Below are 12,858 nucleotides of genomic sequence, written 5' to 3' on the forward strand. Positions count from 1 at the left end.
GCGAGGCGCCGCGGGCAGGGAGCGCGGCCGGGCCCGCGCTTACCTCCCGCTCCGCGCCCGGCGCAAACTCCGCCGGCGAGCGCGAGCGAGCAGCGAGTGAGAGCGGCCCGGCCCCGCCGCCGCCGCCGCCCGGCCCCGCCGCCGCCGCCAGCCAACGGCCGCCCGCCCCGCCCGGCCGCGAGGCGGGGCCCGGCCGCGGGGAGCCCCGGCCGCGGCGGGCGGCTGGCGCGGGGCGGGGCGGCCATGTCGGGGCGCCGCCGCGCGGGGCGGGGGCCGGGCCGGGCCGGGGCCAAGCGCGGGGCCAAGCCGCACAGGAGCGGTGCGCTGCGCTGCGCTGAGGCGGCCCCGGGAAGCGGTGAAAGTAACGGAGCGGCACATGCACGCGCTGCCCCGGGAGAGGCAGCCCTCGTCGGGGAAGCGTGAATCGGTGTCACTGCAAAATACTCGCTGGTTACTGTGGCTGCGAGGAGGACGCGGGAGCAGCCGGTGCCCCGGGGTCCCCCGCTCAGGCTGCTCCTGGGTGGATCGGGTTACTGGCTCCTGTGCTCAATCCTTGTCCTCTCAGGATCGCTTAAAAAGTCAGAAAATCTCGTAGGTTTCCTTTTCCCACTATGTCTGTTGTCTTTGTTCTACTTTTCTGATCACCTGGATTCCCTTTTTTTTTTTTGGGGGGGGGGGGTCTTATTTTGAACTTGCCCAAATGCACAGAAATTCTGTGAACGGACTTTAAGTTTCTGAAGTAACTTCTGTTCACTTTTTAAAAGTAGGTAACCGAAAAAAATAATCTGAGGTAAATCATAGAAAAAAATGACTGGGTGAGTGTGCACATAATGGCATTTTGATAAAATGCCATTTTAATGGAATAATCGAATTAAGAACAATTGCACCGGGGTACTCATCATGTGGTTCCCCAGTGGTCTTACTGGCTCCTGGCACTGCAGGGCTGTTTAATCTTTGGGCAGGGAACATCTTTTCCTTTGTGCTGCATTTGTGAAGTGCTCCATGACAGGTGCTTGCATGTGCTTTGGTAATGCAAATAACGAATAACAAATATTTTCCCATTAGGCAGTACTAACTAGCATCTGCTTAGGCCACTTATGCTTGCAGGAAGAAAAGCACTTGTTAGTTCATCTGCTCTGTTCTCTTTCTGTTTAAATAAAACAGGTTTTCAGTGATGGGTACCCCAAAAAGGAAACTACTTCCTGGTGAACACCGAGTAAATTTCCTGGAAGTGTTTGTAATCTGTGCTTGGAAAAAAAAAAAGGCAGGTTTTGGTTATTATAATTGATTAGTTTGTGAATTTGCATTGCATGTTCCATAAAACCTCATCTCAGTTTTTTAATCAGCCTAAAACTTTTGACTGAATTTAAAGATAATATTTAGAAAGACACGATCTTGGCTGAAGGATTCAAACCGGAGAAAATTTTACTTTAAAGACGTTGTTCCAGTGGTTGATACTCTTACATTTTGACTCCATTGCTAATGCAATTTTTTTTTTTTAACTGTTGGGAAAATTCGTTTTTTCTCTGAAGTGTTTCAAGTTGTCTCAATAGTGCTTGATGGTACTCGGCGCTTCCTAGGAAGTGTCCCACTCCTTGAAAAGGTAGCTATGATGTGCTGAAGCATATACGCCAAGTGAGCAGTATCACAGAGACATAATTCTCCTCCTTTACCAAAAATATATTCCCACAAAAACGGGAGTGCAAGCTGCAAGTTCCATCTGCTGCTTTGCGTGGAGTGATCCTGGGGGCCTGCAGGACGGCGCCTTCTGTTGCAGCCAGAACTTGGCTCCATTTGAAGAAACATTATCAGCATTCAGAGAGCCCCGTAAGAAAGTGCATAAGCAACCAACTGCTACCCTGAGCTGAATACGTGAATATTCCATTCAGCATCCACATGCTCACACACATAAACATTTATGTTCCTTTATTATTCTTTTTAAGTGCGCTTAAATTTTTTAGCTGATTTTTTAATATTTTTTTTTTTTTTACTTGCAGCACTTCATTCCAGACATAACAACAGTCTGCCCAGATGATCTGCTGACCTGTTCTGGATTTCATTGTCTATATGATAAATGCAGGCTAAGTCCAGTGATTGATCTAGGCACCCATGTGGAAATCATTTAGCCATTAATCACTACACGGGATAACACCGTGTTTGCATTTTGTGATACGCTTTCCATTTTTATGCTGAAATACCAAAAATCTGTCTAATCCAAAGAATGTCAACTTTAATACTCTCTCAGCGTAGATTAAACTTTCCTCCTACTAAAGGATCTTAGCTAAAAGCGACTAATTCTGTTTAAGAACAATTTATCTGTAATAATGTGTTAATGTGAATTCTGAGGCCTCCTGCATGTCTTTAGCTGGAGATGGAAGGGTCAGTGGGAGGCAACATCTCCCCATGGGAAGCAACATGGGTAAATTAGTAAAACTATAAGGATAGGTTCTTTACCTGTTTGCCTTCCCTGTTTATCTAAGCAGTCTGTTTGTCAGGAACTTACTATTAAAATCTGTTACTCAAAAATGAGGAGAAAATTATGGTGACCTCCAGTCAGTGAAGTTGACTGGAGGAGCTGGGGTAAAGTGTATACCAGAAAAAAGACTTGGTAGGAGGACTTGCTGTGTGTATTCCAGGTACTGCCAAGGTTTGTGCATTCCTTTATCAAGTGTAATCCGGCTTTACAGGCTCCGACAAGCAGAGGATCCACAGCAGGAGCCAGGTTGAATAACCACTTACAAGTTCATCAGATGGTAAGCGAGAATTTAACATGCTTAAACTGATCAGGCTAAATTTCAGCCCTGCTTTATTCTCCCCTTGCTCAGAGTACTTTGTATGTCTTTTACCTTCTAACTTTGATAGATAGGTATATGGATGTAAAATGATTTTTTTTTCATTATTTTATCATTAACAATTTAAGATTTCCGTGACCTAGACTAAGTTCCATATAAATTCTGCTTAGATAAGAGTAAATCATTACAGCCATAAAATTCTTCCTTGTGGAAAATGAACCTTGTGAGTTTAGTGCTTTTCACTGTCATCTTAATCTTTTTTTTTTTCTCTTTTTTCACTCCCTTTCTAGCTGCAGGGCTGTTTTTGCAAGCAGGCTTCAGCTGACAAGTTTGTATATTCGTGTCTAGTTGGGATATCCTTTGAAGGAGCAATGAGCTAGAAGGCTGATTGTAACACTGGGAAAGTCAGTGGACCAGATTGTCTGTTGGATTAGTGTTCCTCTGTGCCATAATGACCTGCCCTGCTGCATGCAGTCACCCTCAGTGGACACTGATCTCAAAATCCTCTTCTTGGGCCAGCTTGCAATTTTATCTTGGTTATGGTGTGTGAAGAAGGCACATGGCTGGATCGAAGTGCCATGATCCAGCTCATCTCAGCTAATGATTTCTTGGGGACTTTCAGAAAATAGCAGAAGTTAAGGCAGTCACCTCGCTCCAGTGTGGGGGCAGACAGGGAAAGCTAGACCAGCCTCTCCTCCCAGCTCTGAGAAACAGCAACACAGATCTGCAAAGAATCTGGGCCAATGTGTTCCTCACACTCAGAGCGATAGTCCCACTCACTCAGCCCTGCCCAGGCGGTGCTGCTCCAAGGTTTCACAGCCTCTCCGCATGCCAAGGGGGTTTCCCAGTTTGCCCTGCTTCCCCAGCGGGGGAAAATCGCTGAAGACAAGTCTTCAGGATCTGAAGACGTGTTTCCATGTAAGGTCTTTTTTTTTTTTTTTTCCCTAAAAACATGCTTATCTGTTGAAACTCAACTTTTGTAGGGAAGAGTTGATATTGGTGATTTCCCTATTTTAAAACGCGGCATACAAAAGACTCAACAGATTTGAGAGCACACGGGGTTTGATTTTCTGCTGTCTTACACACTGTATAACTATTTACATTCTGACAAAGCAGATGTAAAAGACAAGCTCTGCCTTGTTAGGATTTACTTCCACTTAGTTACAGGTATGATCATGTAGACAAGATTTAGAAAGCCTGGTTCTCTACTGCTTTTCCTATTTGCTCGTTGATCAGTTGTTATCTATTTGCAGCCACTGTGCCACATTCAGTTTTAAACACTCTTCATCTACTGAGCTCTTCCTTTTTTTGCTTTGCCTTCCTAGTCCTCTCCTGCTTTCTCTCAAGTCTTTGCATCTTTCTGGGTTACTACATCCCATGTGTTTTGGAAGGAATGTATATTTAGAAATTGGAAGGGGACAGGAGGAACAAGGAAGGCAGAGTGATTTTATTCACTGTGTTTTTGTGGGGGCAGGACACTGATGGCAAAGTGAGGATGATCCCTTCTTTTTAGTGGCTGCATCTGAAATACTGCATTCCATTCTGGCATCCTATAACAAGAAATATGACAATAAAGAAAGAAGAAAGAGAAGAGCAGTAAAAGTGATTAAGAGACCAGATGTACTATTGACTTATGAGGAAAGGCTAAATTAACTTTAAAAAGGTATAGCTTGGCCAAGAGAAGGACTGCAGAGAATATCATAGCTGTTGGAAAGCAGACTGTAAAACTGAGTGATGAAGGGATTTGAATTCAGTAATTAAAGGTGTGTAAGATGATTAAAAAATGTGTAAAAGGAAAATACATGCTTGATATAAAAATAAGCTTGTCTACGCTGTAGAACTGTCTCCTTGGACATTTGATTATTGGGATTTTGCTTAATTAAGAAACCTACTTTAGAAATCATAGTAAATGTCTGTGCTATATTCAGTTGACTAAACTAATGAAGATGCAACTCCCTCATACCTGTGTTTCTGTCATGTTGGAAAAGAGTCTCAAAGAGCACGATGGCAGGTAGGTACATGTAAGTCTGTGTGTATGAAATGCAAATCTTTGACTTTTCTGGACTGTTTCTTGTGGCGTTTGGGATTTGGGAATATGGCTTTCCCATAGTTCATGGTTGCCAGCACTTCAGGGGTTGTGTACAATTTCTCGCTTTTGCTTCCACCAAGAATCTCCTTACCGAGGTCTAGCCATTGTATCCCTCAAAAGATCTCTGTCATAAGACCAATGTGACAAGTAAGAGCTGGAGAAGCAAAAATATTAAGAGTCAGTGCAGAAATTGTTTTGAAAGAAATGCACATTTTTCCTTTCTTCTTTGCTGTAACATTCTGGACAAGTCCTCAGCAGTTACATGTAGAGGAACAGTCTCTTCTGGCACTCTCTTTCTAATAAAATTAATGTCAGAATAACTCAGCTTTCTCCATTCCATGTTGCACGTTTAAAAAATACAAATGTGTATTCGTATTTGGGTTTAATGCAATAATGAAGCATGATATGCATGGTCACCAGATAACCATTGAGAGTTACTGATATCAGGCTTACTGATTTATTTTAGTATGCTTTATGAGCATGAATGCATTTTACATTATGCATTCTAATTATGAGCTTGATGTCCTAAATTGTTTGAGGTCTGCCTGTTTGGTTTGCTATCCCAGGATATAAACTAGAATAAAGTGCCGAAGTCTCATTAAAGAATCAGAGCAGAAGTCCCTTTAATCTGGCATCCTGTGTCTTACGGTGACCAACACAGGGTGCCAAAGAGTGAGTTACATGTGAACATGAACCCCCTGGAATTTGTTCTAGCCACCACTGATTCATGATTATGGAACTTCCCAAGCCAGAGCTGGAGAAATGTCAGTACTACGAGCAAAGTTAGCTGAAGTTTGATCTTTTAAAATCTACTTTTTTTTTTCCTATAACATATCTAACGTATGAAGAGAAAAAGTATTTGAATGTATTTTGGCCAATTGTAGGCATGAAATTCTGTAGTCAGATGAATATACCAATAAATATTGTTTTCCTACTCTTAAAACAGATAGCCTAATGCCAGGCACTCTTTAATTACAGTTTTCTGATGTATTTGTGATGAATAATGCATTTCAGGACCATACCGGATGCCGGACTGTACCGGTTGTTGAAAAAACTCCTAGGAGCACTTGCACCACGTACATCCTGTGCAGTCTCACAAATTAAGCTGGTAGGTTGTTTCTTAGTTCTATTACAGCCTCCTGGTATTATTTTGACAGGGTTAAAATGCCTTAAAGGGAGTAAAAGGGTGGATTTCAGAGACTCTTCCCACTCAGTGCAGATATCTCCATTGGAAATAGGGTCCTGGCATGGAGCACATTAAGAGTAGTTGTGGGGTGAACCAGGGATGCTTCTTTCACGGGGACCAAGTAATGCAAGAAATAATTGAGACTGCTCTGACTACGTCTGGGACGAGGCAGGTCTCTGGAAACTCACAGCCTGCAACACAGTTCCAGGATGTATCGTTGCCTGTCTCCCTTTCCTACTGTTGATACCCGGAAGATAAAGGACTGAAGAACCAGCTTCCTGTAAGTTGGAAAAAGGTTCCTGGAGACTTGTTATAGGAACAGCTTCAGGAAAAATATTTGAACGTACAAGCTACACACTTTCCTCAAAGATACAATTAAAATATTGCTGTCCTGCGATGCTGAAGCCAAAAAAAAAAAAAAAAAAAAAAAGGTGTTACCACTTAAACACTGCAGGGCTGGGGAGTACTTAATATTTTAACAACTGCTAGCTGGGCTTTGCCTTCAAAGGAAGTGGTACAAGCAGTGTAACAAACACCCCTGTTCTTTTGGTTTAGGTTTTTATACTTGAAGAGTAGCTCAGACTGCAATTTATGATATGAAATTAGACCTAGGGCTGCCCAAAGTTATTTCTTTTTACAACTAGGTTAAGATATTCTGAACTTCAGCACTCTGGGACCAAGTAAATAAACATGACATTTTAAAATTAATGTGGTTAAATCATCTTTAGGTCATACTGAAAAACAAGCCACTAAAGTTCTCAGTGCTGGAAATATTATTACTTCTAATATAAATTCACTGATGATGGTTATTAGCACAACGGGGAACTGATCATACTGGAGGTCATGGGTTCATTTAAGCATGGGTCAGAGTACTTTCTTGAATGGCAAGCAGTTTTGAATTTAACAATTTTACTGTGAAAAAGTCAACTTAGTCTTTGCAAAGTACAGGCACACAGCTTGGTATTTTCATCTATTGGGGGGTCCACTATGAAGAGGAACTGTGTAACACTTGAGCATTTTTGAGGCCACTGGTAAGAAAAAATATTGCAATTATTATTGTTGTTATTATTATTATACAGTTCCACAAAAAGTAGCTTGCTCACTTTTTTGCACTGCCCGTATTTCATTTATTCCTTTCATTCAGGATGTTCTTTCCATCATACTTGGATGAACTGCAAACCCATATGTCTCTAAGCAGTTGATGCAAGCCTGTGAATAGGACCAGATGAGGTCCATAAGAAAAGCTGGGATGCATTCATTTGTTATTTACTGTATTTTCAACTGAAATGCAAAAAAAAAGATTAAAAAGATAATCATGTATTGCATCTGCATAAGGCATAGGGAGCTTTTATGTAGCCTGTTTCTCCTGACTGTTTCTTCAGTCAGTTGGTTCTTTGGCATCTAATATCAGTATGAAAAATGCCTTCACCTTGCCCATCTCATGTTGCCAAGTCACAGTTGAGAGGTGCAGAAAAACGAAGATAAATTCAAGAGCTCGAAAAATAAAAGAGAAAAAAAACACTGACTTGGAGCAAGGATTCACTTAGTGCTGTTAGCAGCCCCAGTGTGGAGGGTAGAACTGTTTCAAAGCCTGTTCTCTTCGGCTGTTCCCTCAGGGTAGCAGTTGCTTCGTTGTGTCTGGATATAAGGAATTACGAGGTTAGTGTACATCAAACCCAGTGGCGCCCTGCACTGGAAAGCTAAATATGTAACATGCACCCTGCCAGAGGCCTGCATCAGAAGCCAGCAGCTGTGGCTGGCTGGGGGTATCTCAGTTAACCTGTTTCGAGCTAATTCAGGTACCTCTATTCTCACTCTGCCACCTGCAGTAAAGATACAGGCGAGTCCACCTAGGCGTGTAAGTTTTGTTTTCTGAATAAATTTCATGACATTAGCAAGTTTTCCTCTATGAATGCAGAACTTAATTTTACTTTTCAATGCTTTTGCAAATTGTACGCATATTCTAGCAAACCTACTGCAAAACGTGGCTGTTAATTGATCTCTCAAATACAGAGGGTATCAGCACTTACGACAATAATGCAGCCTTTAACATTAGCTGGCATTCCTAGAAGCCATTTTTACCCCCTTCTCACTTTTGGAGAGAAGACGTGACTGAAAGCTGATGGAGAAAACGTTTTTGGAAAACCAATGAGAACCTGATCTTTAAGTGATCTTTAAACATGCATATAAGATGTATCCTTTGAAATTACTTAAGGTATATTTACACATTGATATTTTCTGAGCACATCCAGCATTCTCATGGAATGTGTCTTCTCTCTCAAAGCTGTCCTTTGTGCATCTGAATGATTTTGTGTGATTTTAGAATCATTCAAAAATTCCTCTCTTCTATCTGAAGTTAATAAAGGGCTTCGGAAACAGAAGGGCAATAATTACACTTGTGTCTTCAAGAATCACTGAAGAACTGAAGTGTCATTAACATCAGTCATGATATATTGAGCCAAAAATAATTTTTCATTACAGAAAAGAGAGAGAAGAAAAAATCTTGACCATGGGATCATGGGCCTTTCTAGACAAGTCTTGTCTGTCTTAGTGAATTTGTGGCAGTGGTCAAAATCCACTTGCAGCACTTTGTCAACACCATTGATTAACTCTGAGGCTTCACAGACTGCCCAAGAAGCACACAGCTCTGTACTGAAAACCATAGTTTTCTATCACACACCTCCCTGTAGCGCCCATCTCTAGAAGCTGTAGCACTAATTGCACCTCACTGTGAGAACCTGCTCCAGGAAAGCAGCAGGTAGCTTTGCAATTTCTCTTCTTGCTTCATCCCCTTTCTGACATGAGTATTTTCATGGGGCTGGCGCTGTTGGCTCTCTCATGCCTGTCTGTGTGACTGCTAGTACATTGGAATTGCCCTCCTGGAACTGCAGCTTCCAGCTTGACGCTCTGCTGTTTCTGCTCGTGTTCCTCCATGTGGAGGAACATGCGTGGCTACAGCTAACCTGTTGGCTTGTGTAGGTGCCTCCTCTCCCAGAAAAACCTCTGGGATCACAGTCTGACTTTGCTTAAACTCTAGTTGTTGCCCTTACATGGAGCTGCATGTAATTTACCTTTTGGTCTGCACAAGGGCCCTGGCATTTTCTTTTTGAATAATACTCACCTGCAGTGACCATCTTCCGGAAGAGCAGGATGACTGCCAGGACTGTTGGCTACAGTTCCCCAAGAAAAAGATCTCCATGACTGGCAAGCAGCAATTTCTGCTTGCTCTATGGCTGCAACAGTTCTGTAAAACCAGATGGATCACTGAAGTTTGCATTTTGCCTTAACTCTCAGCATTTCAATAAGGGTTCCCTAAATCTCCTGAGAAACAAGCCTTGGCAGTCTGGCAGTGGAACTTTACTTACTTGTGTATTTGCCCTGGATGATGGGAGGTTGTTAAAAAAAAAAAAAAAAAAAAAGGACAGCATATGCAAAAAGTCTATGTAAGGAGAGAGGGAAAACATGTTGAAAAGCTCTCAAGAAAGACCAAACCTGGCCCTTTAACCAAGATGCACAGGAGACAGAAGTGCTGAAAAGTCAGGAATGCCCCAAGTAATGTGACACTGCAGATGTTTTTAATGGGAGCAAAAGCTCTGTGGAAGTGTTTTCATCTGATTACACGATTAGTTGTGTTGCAGGCTCAGAATTAAATAGTTTTCCAATTCAAATAGGATGAAGTAATTCCCAGGTTTTATGGTTGCCATTTATACCCATAAAGATAGGGGACAGGAAAGCTAGAGCAATCATGTTGTTATCTTAAATCTTTCCAGCTTTCTCATGAGCATGTTAACTCTTCCCATTACTTCTTCCTCAGTTAAGGCCTTTTGTTTGTTTCCTTGGCGTTAATTGATAATATGCTAATGAATCGTCCATCAGCATGTAAATCCCCATTCTCTTTCTCTGCGAACATGAATTCAAACAGGAAGCAGGATAAAACATGACCTTAACAAATGCTAACCTTGTTGCAGCTCCATGTGTTTAATATATCATGTTAAGTACCTGTATTTTGGAATCAGAGTGCTTTTGAGGACTTCAGATTGTTCTCTGGCGTTGTCAACTCCAACACTCATAGTTGTTTTTCTTTCTTTTTTTTTTTTTTTTCCGGACTCTTCATGGTTTAATTAGCACTATTTAAGGAATGAAGATTCTGGGGAAAAGACACTTGAGAAAAGAAAGAAAAAAGAAAAGCAGCATTTCTTATTGTTGCCTAAATTTTACTCTATTTTGTATTTACTACTTTAGAAAACAAAAACAAAAAAAAGGAAAAAATGTTAATAAGGTTAATAATTGGGTTTTTAAACCTCATTTCTTTCCTTGGCAAATGTAATCCTAAAGTATTCATTGCTCAGGAAATTCTTTTTAATAGTGAAACATGAATAGGCAGAATGTGCTCTGCAATTACTTTTTAATGGCAACTGCATCTTTGAGGGAAAAAAAAAAGTTGGAATTATTTAATCTGTAGAAAGTAATGCTTTGTGTGTGAAAAGGTCAAATGTTGGTTTTCAGCACAAAAAACAACCTGAACATGTCTGGGCTAGATTTAATTTGTATATATATATAAAGACCTAAAAAGTGTATGGTTTTAATTGGATTAGGAAAAGGACTAATTTTCCATTCAATTAATTAAAAAAAAATCACAAACCTTGGAGTAGATCTGAACTAATAATTTTTTTCTTTTTTTTTTTTTAGCTATGTTTACTAAAGGCTATTTTTTTTTCTTTTAAGCAAAATGTTAAGTGAATTTTGAGAGTAGTCTTGTGCAGTTTGATAAGCCTGCTGCAGACTCTCTGTATCTCCATGGCTGGTGTGTTTACCTGCAGTAAGAAAGCACTTCAGGTTTGGGAGAACTAAGGAGTCTTATGTGTACTCAGACAGGCTTGTTTTTATTTTTCTGTTAGTACCAAAGTACTTGCTCATGTATCTATGCCTGCCCTGAGTCAATGAGAAAGGCACAATGTAGACCTCAATCTTAACATGGAACTGAGGAGATCCACAAAGAAAAGCCACAAAGCATGTGGATATCCTAGCCCTTAACCTTGACCATAAGGTAGGTTCTTTTTTTATGGTAAACACTTCTTCACTGACAGGGACATTTGTCTACCTGAAACTCGCTTTGCAGTCACACGGATATGCTATTTTTCACCACCTGTAATTTATGATGGTCTGGTCCCTGCACTTCAAACAGCTTTTGACATCAATGAAGTGACCACTCTGTGGCTTTTAAGTCAACTATAACTTTTCAAAACATGCCTATTATAAAACAGCACAAGCTCCTCATAGCATAGTCTTTAATTGCATATTCTATTTTATTAATTGAAAATAGATTGCTTATATTGTCCTTTTTTCTTTTTTTTCTCTTCCCCCCCCCTTTTTTTTTCTCTGTGCTAGTCATTCCTGATTGACCTGCTATAGCTCTTTTCATTTCTATTGCATGCCAGATTGCTTTGACTGTGTTACGATGCTGAGTGCATTATTATTTTATTTTTATTTTTTGCTATTAGTTGGTCAAATAAACTAGCTTGTTAAAATTCAATAGTTAGCCTGAGAATCCCAAAGATGTATTCTGTGGAGCAGGAGTCAACAACCTGCTTTTGTTGAAATCGGTGGAAATAATTTCATGTGCAATGTTAAATGCAAATTATGGAGGATGTTATTTTGCTTACAAGATGGTCTTTATATAAACACAATAGTATGAAAATAAGCAACAGGCTTATTTCTGCAGCCTAAATGGCTTGTTTACCCATTTCTTATTGAAATGTTAATACCTTTGAATATTTTCCTGTTCTGATGCGGCAGTTTTTATCATGTTCTTTTTTTTAATTATTATTATTATTATTATTTTTTACTAAAGTAACATTTCTCCAATTTCAGACACGGCTCCTATTACCGCTATGATAGACTTAATTATAGAAGGAGAATAACTCTGCTAGGTCAGAATGGATTTAAAATTACAGAAGTTACTTGGCTAAATTTCACTGCTGATTCTCCAAACAGCCACATATGTTACATTTCAGTTCCTAGCTGAGGTCCCATGAGCTGCACTCCAGACTGAGAGAGAAAGAGCATCAAACCTATATTAGCATTTGTGTTAGCATTTTTGTTATTTCTATTTGCACCTTATTCAGTGTAAAAGTAACATAGCTCAAGATTCTAGGGATACAGTAGAGCTTATTTTTACTCCCCACAACAGAATTTAGCTTACAGAAAAGAAGTATTGAATAAGGAAGGATAACAAGTTCTGTTTTCAAAAATCTCTGTCCTGTTTTGTTCCGCTAGAAGGCATTGATTTCCATAGAAGCAGGGTTAGGCTAAGGATGAGTTTATTTTTTTTTTTTAACCCATCCCTGCCCTCTGCTTGTTTTTTCCCTTCTGCTCTTGGACTTTTCTGGGAGCCTGATTGAAACTAGTGAAAACTTTCTGTGTTTTCATCTTAACAAACATGTTGAAATGGAGAACACTCGTGAATTGAATAGAGAATGAAATAGCAAATTCACTGTTGTTTTTTTTTTCCCAGGCAGTGCTGCCAAGGTCAAACTGTTTTATTATGAAGACTGTTAATTTCTGGTAGTTCTCTGCTCTGAATATGTCTGCAACTTTCATGGCTGATACTCCACTTAATGACAAAGTAGCTTCAGCTGTTAAAAATCTTCTCTGACAACATGTAGAGCATTCTAGAGATGTCCAGTACTTTCCTTTAACTCAGTATAAAGAAGAGTATAATGTAACTGATACATTAAGTATTAATGTTTCACATAAATCAATAGATTTATGCACCCCGTTGACTCAGTATC

The sequence above is a fragment of the Tinamus guttatus genome, unplaced genomic scaffold, assembly GCF_059628265.1.
Source record: "Tinamus guttatus ecotype Peru unplaced genomic scaffold, ASM5962826v1 Tinamus_guttatus_pri_ptg000085l, whole genome shotgun sequence".
NCBI classification, from domain to species: domain Eukaryota; kingdom Metazoa; phylum Chordata; class Aves; order Tinamiformes; family Tinamidae; genus Tinamus; species Tinamus guttatus.